The sequence below is a fragment of the Dufourea novaeangliae genome, unplaced genomic scaffold, assembly GCF_001272555.1.
Source record: "Dufourea novaeangliae isolate 0120121106 unplaced genomic scaffold, ASM127255v1 scaffold21, whole genome shotgun sequence".
Lineage (NCBI taxonomy): Eukaryota > Metazoa > Arthropoda > Insecta > Hymenoptera > Halictidae > Dufourea > Dufourea novaeangliae.
Genome location: NW_015373910.1, coordinates 5066861 through 5088556, shown reverse-complemented (window position 1 = coordinate 5088556; position 21696 = coordinate 5066861). Strand labels below are relative to the sequence as shown.

The 21696-nt window shown below is 52.0% G+C and overlaps 1 protein-coding gene across 1 annotated transcript in view; it reads right to left on the bottom strand.

The window, feature by feature from the left end:
* Positions 1–21696, bottom strand: part of LOC107193920 (tyrosine-protein phosphatase Lar) — a 193593-nt gene that overhangs the window by 63264 nt on the left and 108633 nt on the right. The gene's annotated exons all lie outside the window — the stretch shown is intronic.

Sequence of the window (21696 nt, the reverse complement as noted above, 5' to 3'; positions counted from 1 at the left end):
ATCTGACGATAGAGTCTCCCCCCACGGTTATAGCCGTTCAGCCACCCGTTTCGACCCTTTATCCGCCGCCATTTATCTCCAAGAATAACGGGTCTTCTAATTGCCCCCCTCCCCTCACACAGGAGCTTGGCTAATCGCCAAAAAATTTCACTTATCCGGATTCACCGACTACCCCACCTATCGAGGACGGGAATGAAAATTAATATCACCGGGTTCCCGATCGAATCGTTCGAGATACACTGTGTGGCTATGTTCATCGAGAAATACCACCACGAAATTATGGACGGACGGAAAGTTTCTTCCCGCGTTGTCCGACGCGAGAGACAGAGATCGATGCCCCCTTCCATCTAGTAGCCTCATCTAGCCAGGGCGGTTCGATAAATCGAATCTCGCCGCTGGTACGCATACGAATTTCAGTTGACGCCCAATTGCGCATCTAATTATTAATCGCGGCAGCGCAATTATGTGGAGTGTACGCGTGATCCGCCGGTCAGGCAGACAGACAGACAGACGCACAGAGAGTTTTGGGAGGAAGGGAGGGCGAGCTGTGTTTGTGTTCCGCGGCACGTTGTTTCGCGAAGTTAGCCCCCGTGTCGGCGCGCGTGTATCCGTCTCTCTCCATCTCCATCGTTGTCCCCGTTCCCGTTTCTCTTTCCGTTTATGTACCCGAGTAAATATACACTGCGCGTTTGTCGACCGCGTGGGATATATTTAAGTTCGTGCGCGCGTATACACGTAGTTGATTCGTCGCTATCCGGACAACGTCTGGTTCTCGGGGATAGTACAGTAAATCATCGATGAGTGTACGAAAGCTTCTCGACACTGAGTGTTCAGACGTCATCCCCACCACTTGCGCTTTACTGGTTCCACGGGACACCCTCCCTTTTCCAATGGTGGGAATGATGTATAAATATTCAGTGGAAGACTTCGAATAATCATCGATGATTTCCTGTATCGTCGTCCACGCTCGAATCCGCGTGGTCAAGCTTCGAACGAGGCGGAAGCAGGTTTTCCGAGTCGCAGAAGAATCGGGCAACCGGAAATCGCGGCGGGCGAACCGAGGCGGGCATTTCAAAGCGTGTTCGATCGCTGGCGAACCAGAAAGGGGGTGTGGAGAGTGAACATCGTGTAATGGAAGTGTGCCGGGGCTCTCTTTGCAGTCTTTCTCAAACTTTCACGAACGAGTCGAATCGGTAAACAAAAGGTTGAGTGCAGAGAAAGGAACGTACATCCCGGGTTGTCTCCTTGTTACTGAACGTCGCTCGAGCGGGGTACTCGTCGGTTCGTCGACGGAGGCAACGGTCATTCGAAACCTTAATAGCGTTCGGTAGATCGTGTTTCCACGTTTTAGCTGTACCATCCAGTTAAAACTATCTTTGACCCGGGGATCACGTCCCCGGAGTGCTCTCGCGAACCAGTCCTGACCCAGGACGCTTGGTCCTGGTTGGTGTGTTGGTCCCCGAATTCCGTGACGGTCGGGCGTCATGCAGTTTCGGACAGTCAAAATAGACTCGTTTGGTGACTCGAGGTAACGATTATTAAACAAGAGGATTTCGACGAAGCGAGGACGTCCGTTGCCCTACGGCGCTTTAACCGGGTTTCGCGGACGACGGTCGTTTGATCTGTTCGTGGAACGGTGGTTTCCCGGTACGCAACGATGTGCATAATTTCGCGCATTTGCCGCACGGAAAGTAGGTACAGTGTCCGCGCGCGGGGAATTAGGTTTCTACCGCGATATAATGGTCTCTGGGATGTCGTCCGAGATTTCGTTCCGGTCGTAAACGAAAGCTGGAATCGGCTAACTAAACACGCGGTACCGTAAGTTGAGGTAATTTTGAATCAGTTCTAGGTAGTAGTAGTATTATTCTACGAGCGCACCTGTGGAACTGGAGATCGGTACCTTCCCCAAGGCTGCGCCAAGTGTATCAGTCAGGAGTAGCTTTGTCCCAAAGTCAGAAAATGATATTTTGCAGGTATGTTTACGTGAAAACCATTATCGTATAAAGATCAACTAAATTTAATAATTTCCAGAGCTGGAAAAATCGAAAATGATCATTGTCTGACTTGGGACAACGTTACCCCGAATCAAAGTTATTCAAGCTTACGGTACCGGAGATGAGTAGGTACGTAAATTCGGAGGATATGTAAACTAGATGTAGAAAAATCCAAGGAACAGCGACGGGAACGGAGAAAAGGGAAGGTATCCCGAGCGGCAACGCGGAAGCATGCAATTGGAAATGCAATTTTGATGGAGTACACACGCGTGGAAGGGTTCTCGCGCGCGGGAGGAAACGAAGACGGGGTTAGGCGGGTGGAAGTTGGGTGGGGTGGTTTAGAGGGTTGGATAGCAGTGTCGGTGACGGTGGCAGGGCAGCTTCTCGCCGGGTTGCGAGCTCCCACGAGCGAGCGGCCTTACCTTTAGTGGCTGTGGAGGAGGGGGTTGGGGGTAGATAGGTGGAGGTAAGGAGGTCGCCAGGAGGCCATTAGGTAAAGTAGGTTTTGACTTATGCCGTCGCCCTAGACGGCCGATATATCTCTATAAACAGCTGCATAAAATATAAGAGCATGCTCGGTATATATACGGTGTATACAGCGACGTACGAGCCATTCCACGTCAAAACGCGCAGGGAACTGCGGTTATAGTCACCGATTTTTTTTTCAAATATGCAATATTTGTTTAAAACCTCGTAGAAACGAACCATGTCAAATTTTAGCTTTCTATCTCGAACCGTTTCCGAGATATTTAATCATTAAGTTTGAAATGTTCTCGAAATCCATATTTTTGTGGTTATTAATAACTGCTGTAAATTTGAAAAAAAAAAAAAAAATGAACTATGAACGGAACTACATCGGGAAGAAGGTGTGTTCCCTTCGAGAAGGAGACTCTGTTTTCACGGCACATCTTCGCTGCTTACCGATTACCTTCTTCGAGGATCTCTCGACCGGGACCCCGTTTTGCTCGCCTTCCCAGCCTCTCGACGCTCCAACGGGAGACCTTACGATGCGGCTTACGCCTGGATTTGTTCCGCCCAACCTTTCTATTATTTACGATCTGGCCATTCACGAGGCGAGAGCCTCTATTATCCTCATCATTCTCCGGAATATAAACGCGCTTCGCTCGACAAACGTACACGGGTACACCTTGTACGTCTTTTTATCCATCCGTAATCGTGTCAATGGCACGCCAATCGGCGGCGAAATAATCTTTGCCCTTCAGTCGTGTACAAGAGCGTTAACTGCGATACTAGGCGGTACGGTTACGAAAACGCTCTCTCTCGAGCAATAATATCGTTCGGTTACAACGACCACAGAGACACACCGAGAATTGTTCTCGAGTCTGGGCTTCGTCGCGGCGTTGTTCCGCCTCCATCCAACCGAAGGGCGTTATTAATGAATCGTGCTTTCCGATGGAATAGTACGGGGGAGTTTGTACCGATGTGTAATCCTACGGCAGCGGTGGCGCCGTGGGCCAAGAGGAGCGGCGATGGAGGGAAGAGGGAGGGCCGAATGCACTTTATCACCGATTCCACGATGTCTGTATTATATCGCGCGGGCGAATTTAATTGCGACGGATATTATTACTTGCACAAAGGAGAACTCTACCGCGAAGCCGGCCGAGATTTGCACGAGTCTTGCGTTATAAATCACCGGTCGAGTTCGTTTGCTCGCGCGACATGCCAGATATATCCCTCTTCTTCGTGGATTACCCTTTCCTCTTCCTCACCCGTGACCGACCGATTGTTTTTGATTTTACTTTCCACGGGTAGTTTCATTTAATCGTCGCGGGCGTGCGTCGGTACAGGATCTCTCTCTTTCTCCCTCGTTCTCTCCCTTTCGATTGCATTATCGATTTCGGTCGCGGCGCACCCATTAAAACTCCCAACTAATTTTAATTACGTTCCGCGTAATTGCGCCTCGTAAAGACCGGAGCGAGAACACGCGGGAAAACAACGCGGGCGGATGGGCGGAGAGAGACAGAGATAGTCGACGCGAGCCGCATCCACCCAGTCACCGGATCGGAAACAACCCTCGCAATATCCGCGTACGGTTCGCGACAAATTGATTTCGCGGGAAATCGAACGCGGTTCCTGAGCGAGGTGGAGATGTTCGTCGCCGCGTCGTCAGCCCAGAGATGCGTTTAACCCCAATTAACTGTTAATCCGGCAGCGAGCAGGTTCCTAGAGGGAGGGAGGAAAGGGAAACGAGGAGACAGTCGAGTCGTCGTGCGACTCTCGCGAGACGAACACGGGCGCGCGGGGTGTCTTCCGGTTTCCTGGATTTCCCAGCTTATCGAACGGAAGCCAGGTTAATTAATCATCGTGATAACGTCTTTATTAAAAACTTGCGAAGAACGGAGATAGGCGAAATTGGTAGACGATGGACGGAAAGTAGAGCAAACGATGTAACGGTTATCGATGTACAGTAAATCATCGATGAGCGTTCGAAGGCTCCTCTCGGCACTGAGTGTTCAGACGTCATCCCCACCACTGAGGGAGGTTCCCCGTGGAACCAATCAAGCGCTCAGTGATGGGAATGACGTCTGAACACTCGGCGAGAGGCTTCGAACACTCATCGATCATTTACTGTACATGAATGCTATCGGGTCGAACGCACGGTACAGAAAGCGTATTCCAGCGATCCCTGGTTGTTTCGCCATGATCTTCGATCGGTCAGGACGTCCCAAAGTCCAGTTTTACAGGGGGAAATTCGTTCGACGGATATTTAACGCGGAGGGGGCAGGCATCCTCGCTCGGTCGATCGCGACGGCAGGACAGTTTGTACGTTCGATTGACGTATAGACCGCGGGTCGAGGGACGAACGGAGGTTGTCCCAGCGGAGCGGACGGGCTTAGCGCGCAAACACGCTCTGTCCGACGTCGGAGCTACGCCATGTAGCTTGTTCCGGCTCATTAGCGCGTACGCATACACGCGTAAAGGATTTACACGCGACCCGTCCTCGTCCTCCGGGTCGAACCCGACGACCTCTACTCGCCAACGTGTTCCATCTCCGTTTCGGACGGGTATCGTGTGCCTGCAGGCAGACCGTTTCCGTTTGCTTCGAGACCACGTAGACGACGTAGACGACGACGACGACACGAACTGGTCGACCCAACCGTTTATCGATGGGTTTCGATCGACCAGCCACGGGAAATTCCTGAAACGGTGCCACGTTTCGTGCGAGGTCTCGCGTTTAGCGAAGTCTGCGCGCGGCACGGCCGACGTATCTCGCGAGTACATCGGATAAATTTCGGAAACCGTGCACGGACGTTATCCGAGGAACGTTCTAACGAATACGCGCGTCGATTATGATTCGCCAGCCAGTGTCACAGTGTGTGCATTCCACGCAAGAATCTCCGGGGGGAACGAGTATTTCATTCGGCCAGTTTAGAAGAGCCGGGACGGCCGCGAGTGTTCGTTTAAACCGCCCGAGAGAAACGCAAAGTTTTAATCACGGGGGAATAATGGACGGGGAGAAGCGTACCTATACTACTCCCAGGCGATCAGCAGAGTTACACGGACGCAATGCCGAAAACGAACGCAAAATCGTTGCCCCATACTCGTTCGTTCGTCTGTTACACGGAAGGCGGAGACACCACCATCGCAGCCAGAACAGACACACTGCACCGCTGCTCTCGGTCCGTGGCCTTTATTAAACCATCGTGTTAATATTTCGACGAACAATGGGAGACGGCATGAAAACGCGAACCGACGGTTGTGTCCGCGCTAACGACGTTTCCATTATGATTTACCACAATCGAGTGTAACTGTTTAGCAGTCGGTGTGTCGCGGAGGGAAGAGAGGGAGGCTACACCCCGTCGTATACGAGCGGTGCCGAATAGTTCAATTAGCGTTCAAATATTTACTCCAATTGTGGGCCCCCCGGTATCGCGCGACGTTTCGCCACACCGGAACCCGACCAACGAGCGCCGTACGAAGGTAGACTGTGCAATCATTTGCGCCGATTACAGAAATTTGGCACGGATACGACCGATCAAATTCGCAGACGTCTCGTATTATGCGATCGATGGTAACCTCGCTTAATAGTTCAATGTACCGTGGGGGTCGTGCCGTGTTGCCCATCGGAGGTTCCTCCCGTTGCCCACCCGCTGGCCCCACTCCTGCTCGCTGTTTCGCCGGACGGACACCGAGCGCGACGTAGATAAATTAATTCGTCCGACGATACGCTGTTGTTGTAGCCGTGCCTGAGCCTGAAACGGTTCTCTGCCTTTTTTTTTTTTAAACGATCGATGCTTCCGCCGTACACTCTCTTGGAGTCACAGATACGGGTAGATTTCCCTTTCACGGCCCGATATTATTCCCATGGATAATGCAACGACTGTTTCAGGCATTCTTGGATGGCGAACGCGAAAGAGCGGGATCAAAGCAATAGCCCCCATCCAACCAGCCAGCTACCCGGTAGTAGGTAGTAGCGGCGAGTATTACTGCCAGCAGCACAACCATCCAAGCAACGTATATACTTTATCATTTGAATGCAGTTCGCGTATAAAGCACTTTTCGGCAGCCTTCCATTGGCTCTCGGGTGTTCCGCTACGACTCTTAGAACTCCGTTCCGCTCTTCTTATATACTCGAGCCGGTGGTGCTCTTCCATCCACCCTTCTGCTCGCTCCCCCGTCGGTCGTTCCCTCGCTCTTCACCCGGGGCTCATTCATTACTACTCTTCTTATTTTCGACAGCGGAACCCACTACCATCTGCGTCCGTACATCCGACCGTCCGACCGTCGGTCCCGCCGCCGTCCATCCGACCGTCTCGTCTGGGCTATCCCTTCCTTTCTCTCCGGATAACCAGAAGGTTTCCTCTTCAAATGCTGCTCACTTTTCACTCGACATACAAACCCCTTCCTTCTTTGCTCTTTCAACCGTTCCCCGTCCGTTTTCCCTGTTACCACTCCCTTTCCTACTTACTTCATCCTTCCTCGTGAGCCTCGCTTTCTTCGGAGACTCTACCACCCTCCATCCTCCATTCCTTTCCCCCTTGCCACCACCCCCCTAATTCCTCCTCCTCTTTCTTCTCCTGGATGGCTCGTCTTCTCGGTCCACAGGGGTCGGTAGCTTCTCTCTACTGTAGGATCCTCCTCCGACAACCGCCCAATCTCCATTAGTATAATTGCCAGAGAACTACCCGCATCTTTCGGATGCGGGCTACGAACGGTTTTCGAGACGGTTTCCGCCCCCGTTCCTTCGCCCCATTCGGAGCTACTTATTTAGCCGGCCTCGATTTCGAGCGATCTCGCATTTATCGGCCCACCGGCGCTCTTTTCGTTTCGTTCGCCACGAGTCTCCGTTTAGCTTCTTGCTCGCGAAACTCTTGCCTCTAACGACCAACGGCGACGTATCTATCTCGTCGCAGTTACCCTATATCGCCGCTAAAACCTCTCGCTTCAGCGTCTCAAGTATAGACTTAATGTTAGTCCTTCCGTTTCTTCTTATTTTCAATCCGATTCTAGATCATCGCTTCTTACCGATCCTCGTTTCCCACGCAAATGTATCCCCTATACGTCTTCTTAACGAGACAAGAATCTCCTTAGGACTCTTTCGAGACAAGAAATAAAGGCCACCGATGCTCGTGAAAAGGTAAAACCAGCCGACCGATGGAAAGATTCGAAAGGACCAAAGCACGACGGGGAACAAAGCGGAACGAGGGGAATGCAGGGAGGGAGTTTTTGGTTGGTGCGCGAAGCACGAGTTCCAGAGGCCAGTCGGAGGCCTCAACTACGAGTACACGGACGGAACTTTCACAATATTCCCTCGGCCTGTTAGCCCTTCTATTCGATAAAAGTTGCAGGAATTTATCGCGTGGCGGCCCGTTTCTAACGGTATTGTAGGAAGCCACCGGTTCTCGGGCATTGTGCGGCCGGCGTGTAGCATTCAGTTCCGCGGCGGACTGCGACCCGGCCACCACCACTCTCCACCGAATGCTCCATTCAACTCGTCCGTCTGTGTTTTCCTATGTTCCTGCGCGCGAACTGTATATGTATATATAACCCGTCCATTGCTCGCGATCCACCCGCGTCTCCGCTTTTCCCCCCATTGAAAGGAAAACACGTGCACACACACACACACACGTATCGCCCGACGGCTCCGTCCTTTCGACCGCGATGATCGTCTTTTTCCGCGTCGCGCCACTCGATCGACTCGGTGTCGATACTTGGACCAGAGAAAAAAGGGAACTGAGAGCTACAAGACGACGACGCTGGGAGAAAGGAAGGAGGTAACGGCGTAATGGAGAGAGCCAATTAGACATCACAGACTCCTCCAATTAACGTCGTCGGACGCGGACAAAGTTCAAATTCGGGGCGATCCCCTTTGTTTCAGTCTCATGGCGGCGACCTTCCCTTCCGCCCCTGCTTATTTCTTGAATTATAATTCGCCACTTTATAACGGACTGGGATTGCACACGAGGGAGAGACGCGCGGTAACCGTGGCTGTGATTTAGATTTAGATTGAGAGTCCAGTTAGGAAAACCCTTGAACTGGTCCACTCGAGGACTGTATGCGCGAACACTAGAGAAAACAGTGCTTCCTCTTCTTCCTCCTACGTTCGTACTGGTTTCGTAACTCCCCGTACTTTTGCAGTATTCAGACCTAAAACGACTGTTCTGACGATTGGTGTTCCACCACTTGGTCTACGATTTCGAGTTCGCGGGTAGAGGGCGCGACCGCCCGTTTTTTTTTGCGTAATCGACAAAATCCAGTTAAAGTTATACGTTCAATTCTGCCAGGTCTCGTGCACGGGAGGGGGAGGCAGGGAATAAAGGACGGGGTCGGAAGTTTTCAGGAAGTAAATGCACTCGAGCTTTCCCGGTTCCACGGTTATTCGCAACTAATCTCTGCCTTCCTCCGTCTTGACTCTCTACTTTCCATCTTTTCGATTTCGTCGAGGCTCCTCGGCAGCCTCGACGAATCTACGCCGGCGGTGCTCTTCCCGAGTTTTTCTAGGTCAAGCGCATTTGCTCGGGCCGCATTACATTTCCAACCCGGCAATATCTTTGTATCGATCTCTCTCTTGTGTAACTCGTGGTTTCTTTGCATACGTAAAAGCGTACCCACCTACCGTGTTCGCGTTGCGAAATATTTGCAGTGTACAAGAGAAAAAGAGAGAGCAAGATAGGACCAGGGAAAACGTTATTCCACCGGGGGTGGTCCAGTGTGTTGTTCACGAAACAGCGAGAATTCGTCGTTTCGAAGAATAGGCAGCGGTCGAGCCCCGATAAGAGCACTCCAGAGGCAAGCAACGTGGACACGACCGAAGAACGTTGCTGCTTCCTCGCTCGCTCGCCTGTACGGATGTAAACGATCATGCAAATAGAAGGCGAAACGTATTCAACGGCGGCTTTGTCGCGAGATTCCCAGGGACTAGCACGCGAACACTCGTGTCGAGCAACAACTATTTATTACTCTTCTCTCGGCAAGGCAATCCGGTCCACTCTCTCCCCGCTGCATATAAACATGAAGATGGCCGGTGAAACGGCCCCGTGTATACGCCACCAACTGACGCCCCTCTTCCCATCCAAGCATTTCCCCAGGATATTCCCCGGCAATCCGGGATCTTTGGCCGCCTACATTGGATTTGCACGGTAAATAAAATGCCACCCCTGGTCGGTGACGGAGACGGGCGTTTCGACTAGTTTCGCGCGACGTTATATACCCTTCTCCCTCCCGGGGCCATCTACGGATTTATTTCAATTTTCCCGAAAGACTCTTTCGGGTACGGTACGAATGACCGCGCGGGGTTCTCGATCCTCGGACCGGGTCCAAGGGCGTGCGGAGAAGAGATTCGAAGGCGCGAGAACGAGGTCGTAAAAATTCAATAGGCTCCGGTAACCTCCACCTACTCCGTTCGAGCCCGATTTCGAAAACAGCTTCGGGGTCGAAGTTGATTCTCCGCGATAGCCGGAGACGAGTACGAGCACGAGCCACTGGACCAATAGCCGACCGTGGACCCGTGTCGCTTCGAAACGATAACTAATATGGCTGAGCCAGCATCCAGAGGGGGTTTTCGGGGATGGAGAGGTAGGGCTCGTCGCTCGGTATACTTTGATAGCTTGTGGAGGCTCCTATCGGTCATATTAAGTAGCCTGACCGCCATCGGAGTCCCCTCGTTCGACCCTCGCCCGAGAGATAGAGCTCATCCTTCAGAAGGCGAATTATATTCGCGGCCACACGGTGCCACCGAGCCACCCTTAAATCTTCGAGTTCGCCGCCGTTGCTCGAGAACCGGCCCCGATGGAAACTCGAGAAGTGTTTCGATCCTTCTATTTCTCTCCGCTACCACCCTCCTGGTTCCGATACGCCGACGACGGGAACAGACCCCCTCGAACAAAAGCCTCTCGATCTCGAAGCCACGTCGGAGGACGTTCCCCTGGAGCACGCCGCGGAGTAAACTATCCGCCAAGATGAAGTTTGACGGGCTTCGTTTTATACGCGAATGGCAGAGCGCGACGCTCGTTATCCGCTTCGAATTTCCTCGTACTCCCAGAACATTGTCTCGATTCGATCGCCTTGCTACACATTAGGAAGGCGAGCAGCGATCGAGAAAGATAGATAGAGGCAAAGGAGAGGAAGGAAGAAAAGTCCCGAGTGGGTGTGCAAATCGTGGATCATTTTCTTGCCTCAATTTTCGTATCGACGCGGTATCGTCGAGACGCACGAAACGACGAGGAAGTGAGAAGCCGCGAGTGCACGGACGGGGACGAAGAGGAGGACAGATATAAGAGGAACGTCGTTACAGCGTGAAATTAAAGCTAGCTCTTCGGACGGGTAACGCGCGGCAAGTCTGAGAAGCTTAACGAGCCACTTCAGTCTCGCCGACCAACCTTCCTTCCTTCCTTCCTTCTCTTCAACCCAAAAGCTTATCGGAACTCCGAGAAATAGAAATGTTCCGTATTTTCCCGGATATCATCGGGCGAACACGCGAGAGATCCGAACAGTTTATTTTTCCCCTTCCCCTAGAGTCCGATCTCACCTGGAACCGCGTGTCTCTCGTTCTGTCTTCCTTTATCCGCCTCTTTTTCCACCCCCCTCGTTTTCCACGCCGCGGCGTTTCTGGCCGCCTTTCATCGTTCGACCATTATTCTAATGAAAATATGATGAGCGTCATTTCACTGACTGATAGCTGTTATTACCGCGCAACGTCCGCCGGCTGTGCAGCCGTTCCCCGACGCTGCGCTCTTTACCTTTGATTTAAATTACGAACGTTTTCCGTGGCCGCGCTCTACCTGCGCGAGAGTTCTCTCCTCCCCTCTGTCCGCCCGCCACCCATCGTCCTTTCATTTCCAACGATTTTCAGTCGTCGTACAAGCCGTAATCACGTTTGCACAGCTACGTGTACCAGCTCGGTACTCAGGATTTAGCTCGGTGTTCCGAGAAACGCTCGCAACGATGCGGGAGAGGAGAGGAACAACGGTGGAGGAGGGGGAAATGGAACAACCAAAACACCGAAAATCACCAGGTCCGTTTTTTATCCCGCTAACAAACCGGAAAATTCCCTCGGAACACGGACAAATCGGCCGTTTTGTGGTTCCAAATTGTTCATTCATATGCGATTTTGACTTTTTCCTCGTTGGATTCGTCGAGGGTAGAAAAAGACACACACACACACACAGAGAGAGAGAGAGAGAGAGAGAGAGAGAGAGAGAGAGAGAGCCGCGTTAAGACGTCGAGCAACATTTTTCCGCGTATTTTTTTACGTCGCGTCTAGTGTCGCAGGACTACGGCTCTTAAACGCGGGGAAACGAGGAAAACCGCGAAATAAAGAAAAGGAAAAAAAAACACAGTGCAAGGTTTCAGCTTCTCGAAAGTTTTTCTTTTTCTTTCACGTTCTCGCCGTCGTCGTCGTGGTAGTCGTCGACGCTCGAAAAAGTCGGACGGACAATTCTATATTCTTCGACGAGTCTCCGGGGAGGGAAAAAGGTTTCTGTCTGGCTTCCTCGTAAGAGAACCGAGACCGACGCGAGAAAGGGGGACAACGGTTTCCATTTGTAGAAACTTCCCGTCTACTTAATGCAATATATCTCTTTGTCCGAGCGTATATTGACCCTGGATCGTCGACGGACAAACACAATTCCTAATTTATACGTACAAAGGGGGAAGGCGTCTTCGTGGGCGATTCCATAAACTTCTGGATAAATTACGGATGACGACTCGCCAGATCGGGAAACATTTATGAGCGCGTTCGAGCTCGGTCGCGTAGACCTTGTTTGTTACGACGGAATCAATTATGTTTGCCCGTGTCGTGGATAGAAGCAGCGAAATACACAGGGTAATGCGACGAAAAAGAAGGCCAAACTAATATAGAAAAAATATCGTCAGTGATTTTCATCGTGTTTCCTTTTTCGTGTCGGCTGGGTGCGTGAAACCGCGAATAAAATACACGATTCCGCCTCTCTCCCATCTCTTTCGACGTTTCGAAACGAAATTACACTTAAATATTTGCGCAATAATCCAAACGACCGCAGCGGCGCATCGCTGTGAAGTTTACCGAAAAATGTCACGCACTTTGACCCGGAGAGACTCGTGTCGCGCTAAAATCCCGGGGAGTATGACTGTGCTGGATCCGTTCGCGATTCATAAATTGCAATTAGTATGCGGGATCGTTATTTGCGTCGAGTGGTATCCGGCTTTATTTGTTTGGAGGGAGGAGGGAAAAGTTCTTTAACGAGAGTCTACAAAGGCCCGGACCGACCCTCTTGTAACTTCTTCATCTTCTTTTTTTTTTTCCTCCCGAAGAAAGGGGAAAAACTCGAGTACCGTTGCTCGTAATTGTAGGAGAGAAGAAACAATTTCGACCCTTACCCTCTGGCTTAGGTAGGGAAGAAGGGAGCCCCGGGACGCGGAGAGAAAAAGAAATTGCTCGATAGGTACTTCCGTAGGGTCGTAGGGACGATTCGAAGGAAACGCGAAAAGAAAAGCAGGCAGAGGAAGAAAGAAAGACCGAGGAGATAGAGCGGAAACGCGCGGAAAGTCGGGCCAACCGGAGGGGACGGAGATGGGTCGCGGAAAAGGAAACGGGGAAGGGGTCTTTCTTGACGAATCTTTCGGGGCTCGCCTCTAAAGAAATTACTATTCGTTAAAGAAAATCGTATTCGTTCGTGCGTGATTCAATCCCACGAGGTAAATCGAGTTTCGCGGGAGAGCACGACGAAAAATACGCGCCCGACGAATTAGTCCCGTTCGAATTTCGTTCTTCTTTTTCCCCGTTGTCCGCCGCAATCTCGCGTCGTTTCCTCTGTCATCCCCCTTCCATCCACGCACACTTTTATTCTCCAACCGATCCCCTCGCACGTTTTTAATGGAATTGTCTCGAGCTCGTTCGCTGTGTCGCGCCTCGATGTTTTTAAATCGCTCATTATCGCTCGGACAAATCGCGATGTCGGCCCTAGTGCTTTCATCGAAACACGCCCGGGACATTCCTCGCGGACGAATCCGAACGCTCGGATCGGCACGCTGGCCGATTCTTACGGGCCGCGTCGAAACTCGTTACCGGCGGTGTTGGCAAACGTTCCGCGAAAAGGTCCATCCGTGTGCCGGGGACAGGATCCAATTTAATTAATTTCGGAATTACCACTCGACGGCCGAGCGCCCGCTGCCCGGCAGCGTAGCGACACCGACTCGTTCGGGTCCCCTCGATTTCGAGGATTCATTCGCGCTGTCCGACGACCACCGCGCAAAGCTACTCCGCGAAATGTATAACCTGGAAATTAGAAACGGCATTCGGGATCGTGTACCGCGACTGACATTCCGAAAACTTCCGTTTCGCGATTCCTCGATAGTCGTTCATTTACGTAGACATGCATGGACCACGAGAGCAACTTCTCCGCGGATATACGATCCACCGGAAAATATCAATTAACGATTCGCGTTTCACGTGTGGAAGTTTTACTGTTTCGAAATGGTAGCGCGTTAAAATTTACTCGCGGCTTTTCTGCTCCGCAATTCCATAGACGGTTGGATCGTATCAGCACGTCTCTGTACCCCCGACGATTAATGTTGGCGAAATATTTTGCGTTCGGTTTCTGGCGCGTCCGTGCGAGCAATGCCACGTCGGCCGGTATCGGCGACAGTAAAGATCCTCTCTCTCGGAGAGGTCGAGACTGCAACCTCTCTCCTCGTCGGTCCGTCTTCCTTTCTTACCCGTTCTTCCGAGCTTAATTCCCGGGAAAACTGGATTTTCCGCTCGATTGGCATCGCTTTCCACGTACGAGAATGCAGACCCACCGGCGTGTCTCCGGTCTATTCCCCTTTTATCCTCCTCCTGTTCGGTCGACGAGAGCCTCACCGCCCTTCCCTCGATCCCACGATCTTTTGTCGCGAGGAATTTCATATTTATCTCGGCCTGTCGATGGTTCGCGACGTGTCCGGAACTCGAAGCAGAACGGATGAGGAGAAGGAGAAAGGGATCGAAGGGGAAGAGGCCAGATGAGACACGAAGGTCGAGGGATGAGAATCGCGACGAAGATGCACTCTGTGTTCGCCTTTGTCTCGAGATTTCCACGGGAGGGCGAATCCTACGGTTCTCGCAGCTAGACGTTTGAACGGCATGAACCTGCAGATCTACGTTTCCGTCTCTCCAAGACGAACCGGCGGAGGCAGACGGATTGCCTCTTCCGGAAAACAAAGTTTCCGCTCGCAGATTTCCCGGCGCGTCTTTCTCTTCTCAACTTCTCGCGACCGTGTCTAGTCCCGGCTGTTCGCCTTTATCGCCCCAATTTCTGCAAACTTTCCGTGTATTCCGATTCCTCCCTGTTGCTCCCCCTTTCCTGGATCCCAGGCTCTACACTCCGCACCCTCTTGCAGCGCCGATCGCCTCTCGAGTAATCGCGAGAGGGTAATTCGCGCCACGCCGCCGAAAGGTGTGTCGCAGACGGAAGGAAGCACGAGGCACGAAGCCCGTGAGTGGAATCGTGGCGCGAGTTTCAACGTTTCGAGGGATAAATGTTTCGGTGTCTCGGCGAGAGAAGTTCACCGCGGGATTTAACGCCGACGACTCCCTGACGCCGTGAAACGATCGGTTTCCACGAAGGAAGACGGGGGTTAAAGCGAGCTTTTTACGTGTTCTTCGTATCGTGAAAATAGAGGCGTGCCGTGGCGACGCGACGCGGCGAGAAAAAGAAACTGGGAAGGGATGAGGAGGACGACGACGGTCATTAGAATTCCCCCGGTGAAGGCTCTTAGCCGAGTCACGGTTCGGAGGCACTTTAATCTTCGACTCTCGACAACTTAACCTTGCGTTTAAGGACCCTTTGGAATCGAAAGCGGCACGAAAAAACTCGAGGAAAGACAGGGGAGGTGTCCATTTAATGTCCATTTAATATTCAAAGGGCCGAAACACTCGCCCCCGTCCCCATTTCCTCGGTTCTTTCGCGGCTACGAGTGCTTCTGGTGAAACGGTACGCGGAATTATTACTAATCATAATCACCGCGTTTTTTATTATAAACGACGGATTACTCGATCTCATTACTAAATCCCCTCGGTACTTCGTCGACCTGCCGACCATTACAGTCGAGAGAATTATCCGATTAAGAATTTTCCCGAAGACACCACACGGTCGGGGGTGGAAATCGAGAATTTTCCTCGTGTCCATCATCGATCGACGACACGCGCGACACGTCGCACGGCAACCTGTTTCGGTCATGAAACTGAATACCCTATCAAAAATACCCGGTGTAATGGCGAGATCGAAACCTCGAGACGGGGGGCGTGGAAAAATTCAAGAACCTCCGCTTCTATCTCTTGTCCGTCCGCCACCCGCCGCGTGTCTTCGAAGGAAAATCGAAGGAGATCGGCGAATCGGCCGAAATGGAGCATGAAATCGTAAAACCACTCCGCGGAGGTTGCGGAAAATGGTTCTTCGTCGAGGGGACTCGACGTGGACCGGTGGGCGGGGGGTAGATGGAGAGGGGAGGAGAATGGTTAGTACCCTGAATGGAGAAAATCGTGGTGGGGGCACGGTGTGTGGTTCTGGAAAGGGCGAAGAAGGGACAGGGAATCGTCTCCATTCTCGCGAACGCGGTCAGCATCTCTCTCTATCGCTCCCCGTCCTCGCGTTCACCCGAAAGGAGCCAACCATCCATTGTTAAATGCCGCATTATTCCGCGATAACCCTGAAAAGGTTCGATTTGTCCGCTCCGTGACGTCCTCTCCACCCCCGTTCCCATCCTTTCCCCTCCTTTTCCCCCTTGCCACGGTCTCCTTTAACGTTTTCTATTATCGTCGGAGCAGTTCGATCCCGCGTTCTCACCCTGACGTGCGCCTCCCCGTTGACGCCCCTCGACATTCTTCGCGCGCGAAACAGGCCAGCCGGAGAAGACACCGAGATATCAAACGGCTACACACTAGAGGAATACCAGCTCCGGCGTTCCTCGAGCACCGATTATCGTGGCTTGTCTCCCGCAAGGTCTTTCCGCGACGGAGATTCGAGGAATTCTTTCGGGCGGATCGTGAAGCTACAGGTTGTCCGGGGAAATCGAACGACGAAGACGAGGTCGGAGCAAGCGAGCGATCTCGGTTGACGGATGCGACCACGGTTGCCCCGCTTTATCATCGGCGGCAGCCTCGCTTTCCACGGACCGGAAGAGACGAAGAGCTATCTACGTTGGCTTTCGTGAAACGTAATCGCCATGAAGGATAGAGAGGAACGTCGTTCGTCGGGGTAGAGAGCGAAGAGAGAGGGTCACATCGAGTGGGATGGGTGCCCCGGGCCGGGAAACTTGTAACGGCAGCGAGAAAGTTAGATTGCTGAAATAGTTCACGGCGTTCTTATCTCTCTGTTGCGGCGACGGATCGTTGTCGCGGAAAAAAGAGAGGACGTGGGTAGATCGGGGGGTGGTGGGATCAAGTTCGAGGGGCGATAGAGAAGACCGTCGGACGGAGTTGCGGTGGCAAGTTCACCCCGGCGAAAATTCGCGGCTAATTTATGTGCCAATTAATTGGTAATTAAGGAACCGGGTTTTTCGGGGCGAATTAAATTCTCCGCCTCTCTGTCCGTGAACATCGACCGTATCGATACAGCCCTGCGGGAGGAGGGGTGACCCGAGAGGAAGGACGAAGAAAGGAAACTGCGCGTCCCCTCTCCGTTGTTCCGGGCAGAAGTTGATTCTTCTCGACTTAAAGTCCCTCTTCTCCCCCTCATCCTTCCCTCCGCGACGTTCCCCTCGCGTTACGAAACTTTCAGCTCCGCTTTTTCATCCCGGATCAGCTTTTAATCGTGGGTTTCTCCTCGGCAGGATATATAGACCGCGAAGACCATCGCGGTACGTCGATGCTTCTTCTTCGAAGCGTTTCGTTAATCCCGCCGAACCCACCCTCCCGCCTTTACTTTTTTATCCATTCTTCATCTTCCCCTACGGGATTCCGAACGTCTAGCCACGAACGAGCTTCGCATCGTTGTGTCGACCTCACGGATACAGCTGTCCGACGAAATTAACGGATCAACGTGGAATTTATTTCACGATAATTCAGGGGCTGTGTAGTCGTAATTAGAGGAAGGTTGCCGAATTTAAACAATTTCCTAGGTTCGACCATTACTACATACTAAGTTACTTATTGCAATCACCACTATTATACACATGCTGTCTATCATTCGGCACAAATTGCTCAGACATGACAGGTTACAGTAGCGGTCCAACCTAGACGATAGTTCAGCAATCTTCCTCTGCAGATAACAGTGCTGAGACAAGTTTTACTAGAAATTCGTGCGGATTTTCACTCCTGACGAGCGAGTGTCGATTCCCCGATGACGAACCCTGTCCACCCAGGAATCGTTTGTCGTCGCGGCGTTTAAGAACGCGCGAGGAACAATGAAGCAACCAGTGGGGAAACTCCACGGTCCCCGTGGAAAAAAAACGCCCACCGGACTAAAAAGAGTCTCTTGCTCGAAGCGGAAACGCTGTTGATTCTTTCCCTTCGAAAGGAGCAAATATTGACCGTTCCACGCCTCCGGGCTCTCTGCTTCCTCGACGACTCTCACCGGTACTCTCGGAACGATTCCTTTCTTTCTGCGTGCATTTGTGGCAACGGTCGAAACTTTGATCGTTAATTAAGGCCCGGGTGTGCTCTTTCAGAACCATTATTCGGTTCTTCGTCGAAATCCTGGCGGCTCGATTCGACGTACGGTCCACGCACGTCCCTCGCAGAGTCTTTTATTTCCGGAGATCTGTTTCATACTTGACTTTGCTCGAGTTACGATTCGAAACCTACAACTAGACAGCGAAGCTGTTGGATCTCCAAAGAAAAAAGGGGAAGTTCCGAACCGTTCCATCAACGGGAATTTATTCTCTCGCGCCCGAAGATCGTTCGGCAAGAAATCGGAAGTGCCATCGAAAGAAAACAAAGCCACGAGGGGGGGGCATAGACGACTTTTGTGTCCCATCTTTATCCAACGACCGGATCGTTAATTAAGCATTCGGGTTCGGGATGGAGGATCGACAGACCTGGAAGATTCCAGTAGCGCGCGTCTTGCTCTCTTAACGAGTCGAGTTTAAGCGAGTTTAAGGAGCCGAAATAAAGACGGGGATTTGAGAAACGCTCCCTTTTCCCTCGCTCCTCGAGAGTTCTTCCACCCTCCCCGCCGAGCAGTTTCCAAACCGTAGACGAGCGGTCTCGAGGAGCGGCCAGCAGCAAGTTTTTCAATAATGAACGATACGAACGCCGAGCACTGGTTTTTTTGTCGTTCGTTTCGCTCATTTGCGCGTCGACGGTCCCGACCACTCCGTTCCACCGACCAGGCTCGCTTGAAAGAATTATTTCGTGGGAATTTCACGAGCGAGACGACACAGCAACAAAGTTTCGCCGTTTCGGTGCCGGGGGTAACTCGAAGTAGATACTTCCCGAGGTGCGCGCGCCCGAGCCCTCGACTACCGGGAACCGAAGATGCCACTTAGCTCTCGTGCAAATTTAATTTCCGGCTGCTGTGGGACTCGAAATTAGGCTAATGCTTGGATGGCTGGTGGAAGTGGGTGGGAGTGAAGGGAGTAGGGGTTGGAAAGACTATATGCCGTTTATGGAGACCGCCATCACGATGCTCTGGTATCCGACAAAACGATATACTCTACCAAACGCCCCCCCGAGTTGCTTTCCGGACGCGGAATCTCCGATGGAAAATTCATACGTGAACCGTTCTGGTAAAACTATCAACGTCGACTTCATGTAACGCGCAGCCCGTCAAAGACGGACCGACACTCGTTTTGGGAAGCACCGAGGGTGAGTTAAACGAGGTCTCAGCGATATAACGCCTGATAGGTATTTTCGTTCCGTCAAATATATACCTTCGTATTAGTTCGGGGTACGAATCAGAGTGACACATACGATCGGGAAATACCGCTTTATAATTTATTCTCGCGGGGCAATCCCGAAACTCGACAAACCGCCGCGCAGAAATACCGTTTCGGAATTAACCGAGGAGAATCGTCTTTCCGTGGACGAAGAATCTCGATACCGGGAGGTCGAGAAACGGCGGGGAAGGAAATCGTTCGTGTTTCCGTTGCAGGCGATAAGGCGACGTGGAAAATTTTTCTTCCTATTAGCGGAGTCAACGGGGCGCTCGCGCGTGGCAAGTGTCCTCGCGAACAGGAGAAAATTAGTATTCTAACGAGACTCGGTATCGTTATCTGATCTCGTACGTACCCGCCACGGCGAACCGACCAGGCCATCGATGTTATCTTCCCCCCGTTCGAGGAAATCTTTAGCGGGCCGCGTTATACCTTGTTTTCTGGCGTAAACTTTTACGATACGACCCGCGAAAATAGTGGGGATACTCCTCATTGCGTCGTGCGGTCGGTTTCCCGCGTACCTACCGACGGAAAACTTCTCGTTCGAAGGAATGGGATTTCTGCGAGCGTTGAACGGGTATTCAAAGGGGAACGGGGAAAGAGGAACGACGACGCGACGTTTGCCGGTCACGTACCGAGCATTAAGAAACGGAGCGAACCGTGCATAATCCGATCGCGAAACTTGGCCCGCCGACGACCGGGAAACCTCTGGTCGAACGGGAACGAGGAGCCCGGTCAATGACACGGGGAATTCGGTCGACCTCGTCGTCTCGAACGGTGAATTTTTTAACAGAAAATCGAAACGCGAGAAGATTCCGGCCGTGCCCGACCGACCAGGAACAGGCTTCGCGAAATCGCCCGAGGCTGAAACGGTTGACGAGGGTCCGACGTAAGCCGCGGGCGCGGCTACTTTGGACCCTACCCCCCCCTCCGTCGACGGAGAGAACCCACCCGCAGACGATTTATCGATTGTTCGACCGCTTTCCCGTGTAATTTTAACCGCGTTCAACGACGATGTTACGTTGTTTCATTATTGCATCATTACACGCTTCCGATTAATCGCATTAGCCGAATGCGGCTTTAATACCGGGCACCACGTTCTGGCATTTATCGTGCCGCCGATGCGCGTTCGATAACGAAGCACGCGTGCACGGTCAATGTTCGAGAGTGGATGCCGAAATATTCCTGGTTGTGGCCCATTAAGCCGGGGCCTGGCGCCCCTATTCGTCGAACTGACTCTATCATCCTCGAAGGTATCGAACGCGCGTCCGATTCGCGCCGTTTATCAACCACCCCCACCCCCTCGGTGAACTATGATTTTCGGATTGCTTCTACAGAGGATTGGTTTGTCGTTCGCAGTTAGCGACGGTGGTCGGATCATTTTATACACGGTGCAGCTAATTAGAGAACTTTCGAACACTCGAGGAAATCGGGTCCTCGAAGTAGAATCCCGACGAACGAGCGGAAAAATTCCGTGTCCCCGTGATTCTACCCGATAAAACGTCGAAGGTCCCCCCTTCTTTCTGTAGAGTTTTCGGGACGTTAATTATTTTCCTTTGACGCTGTGGTCTAACGACGCGAAAGACTCTGTGAACAGAGATGGATAGAGAAGGAGAGGGTGAGGAGTGGAGGGAGAGATGCGCACATATTTGAGCGACGGCTCGTGGACGCCTATCATTGCACCTGTGGGAAAGCGTCCACCTGGCGGAATCAAGTTCATAACAAATAAATCGAAATCACCCCGACGTATTTTTGAGATTCCTGCCCGAGTATCTGTGATTCCCGAGGAATCGAGTGGCGTGTCCGATGGCAACGGCATTGACACGAAATAGCCCGATAGCGAGAGAAAAAAAATGGGGAGGGGAAGGGATAGAAAATTTCGGTGCATCTGCATTTCGAAGAGAGTGAACGACGGAGGCGGGATAGAGCGTGAAGAAGAGAGAACATTGGTAGAGAACGAAGCGCGAAAACGGGAAGCTCCTCGGAACGACTCCTCCGCCACGGAACGGTCCTTTCGTTCTTTTTTTTTTTCTTCTTTCCCCTCCCGGAGGAAGAATACGAGAAATTGCGAGCAAAAATATCCGGCGAGCGAAGTTGGAATCGAATTAAAAAGCTGGCCGAGCCAATTAAGGCGTTTCGCGAAAGTTTAAGAGATTCTTCCCGGAAAAGGGTAAGCTTTCCCATCCCTCCTCCTTCCCCCTTCCCAGGTGCACGGCGTGGCCGCGTTTCTTTTTTCTATTACGTCGCCTTCCGCCTGGTCGCCGAACTGGGCGCCATTCTTCCGTATAAATAGAAAGAGAAAAAGAGAGAGAGAGAGAGATCGCTCCGGCGGACCGGAATACGGAAGAAGAAAGGCTTCGTTTAATTTCAACAAAATTTAGCTCGTTATCTCGCCGCGTCGTTCGCGGGT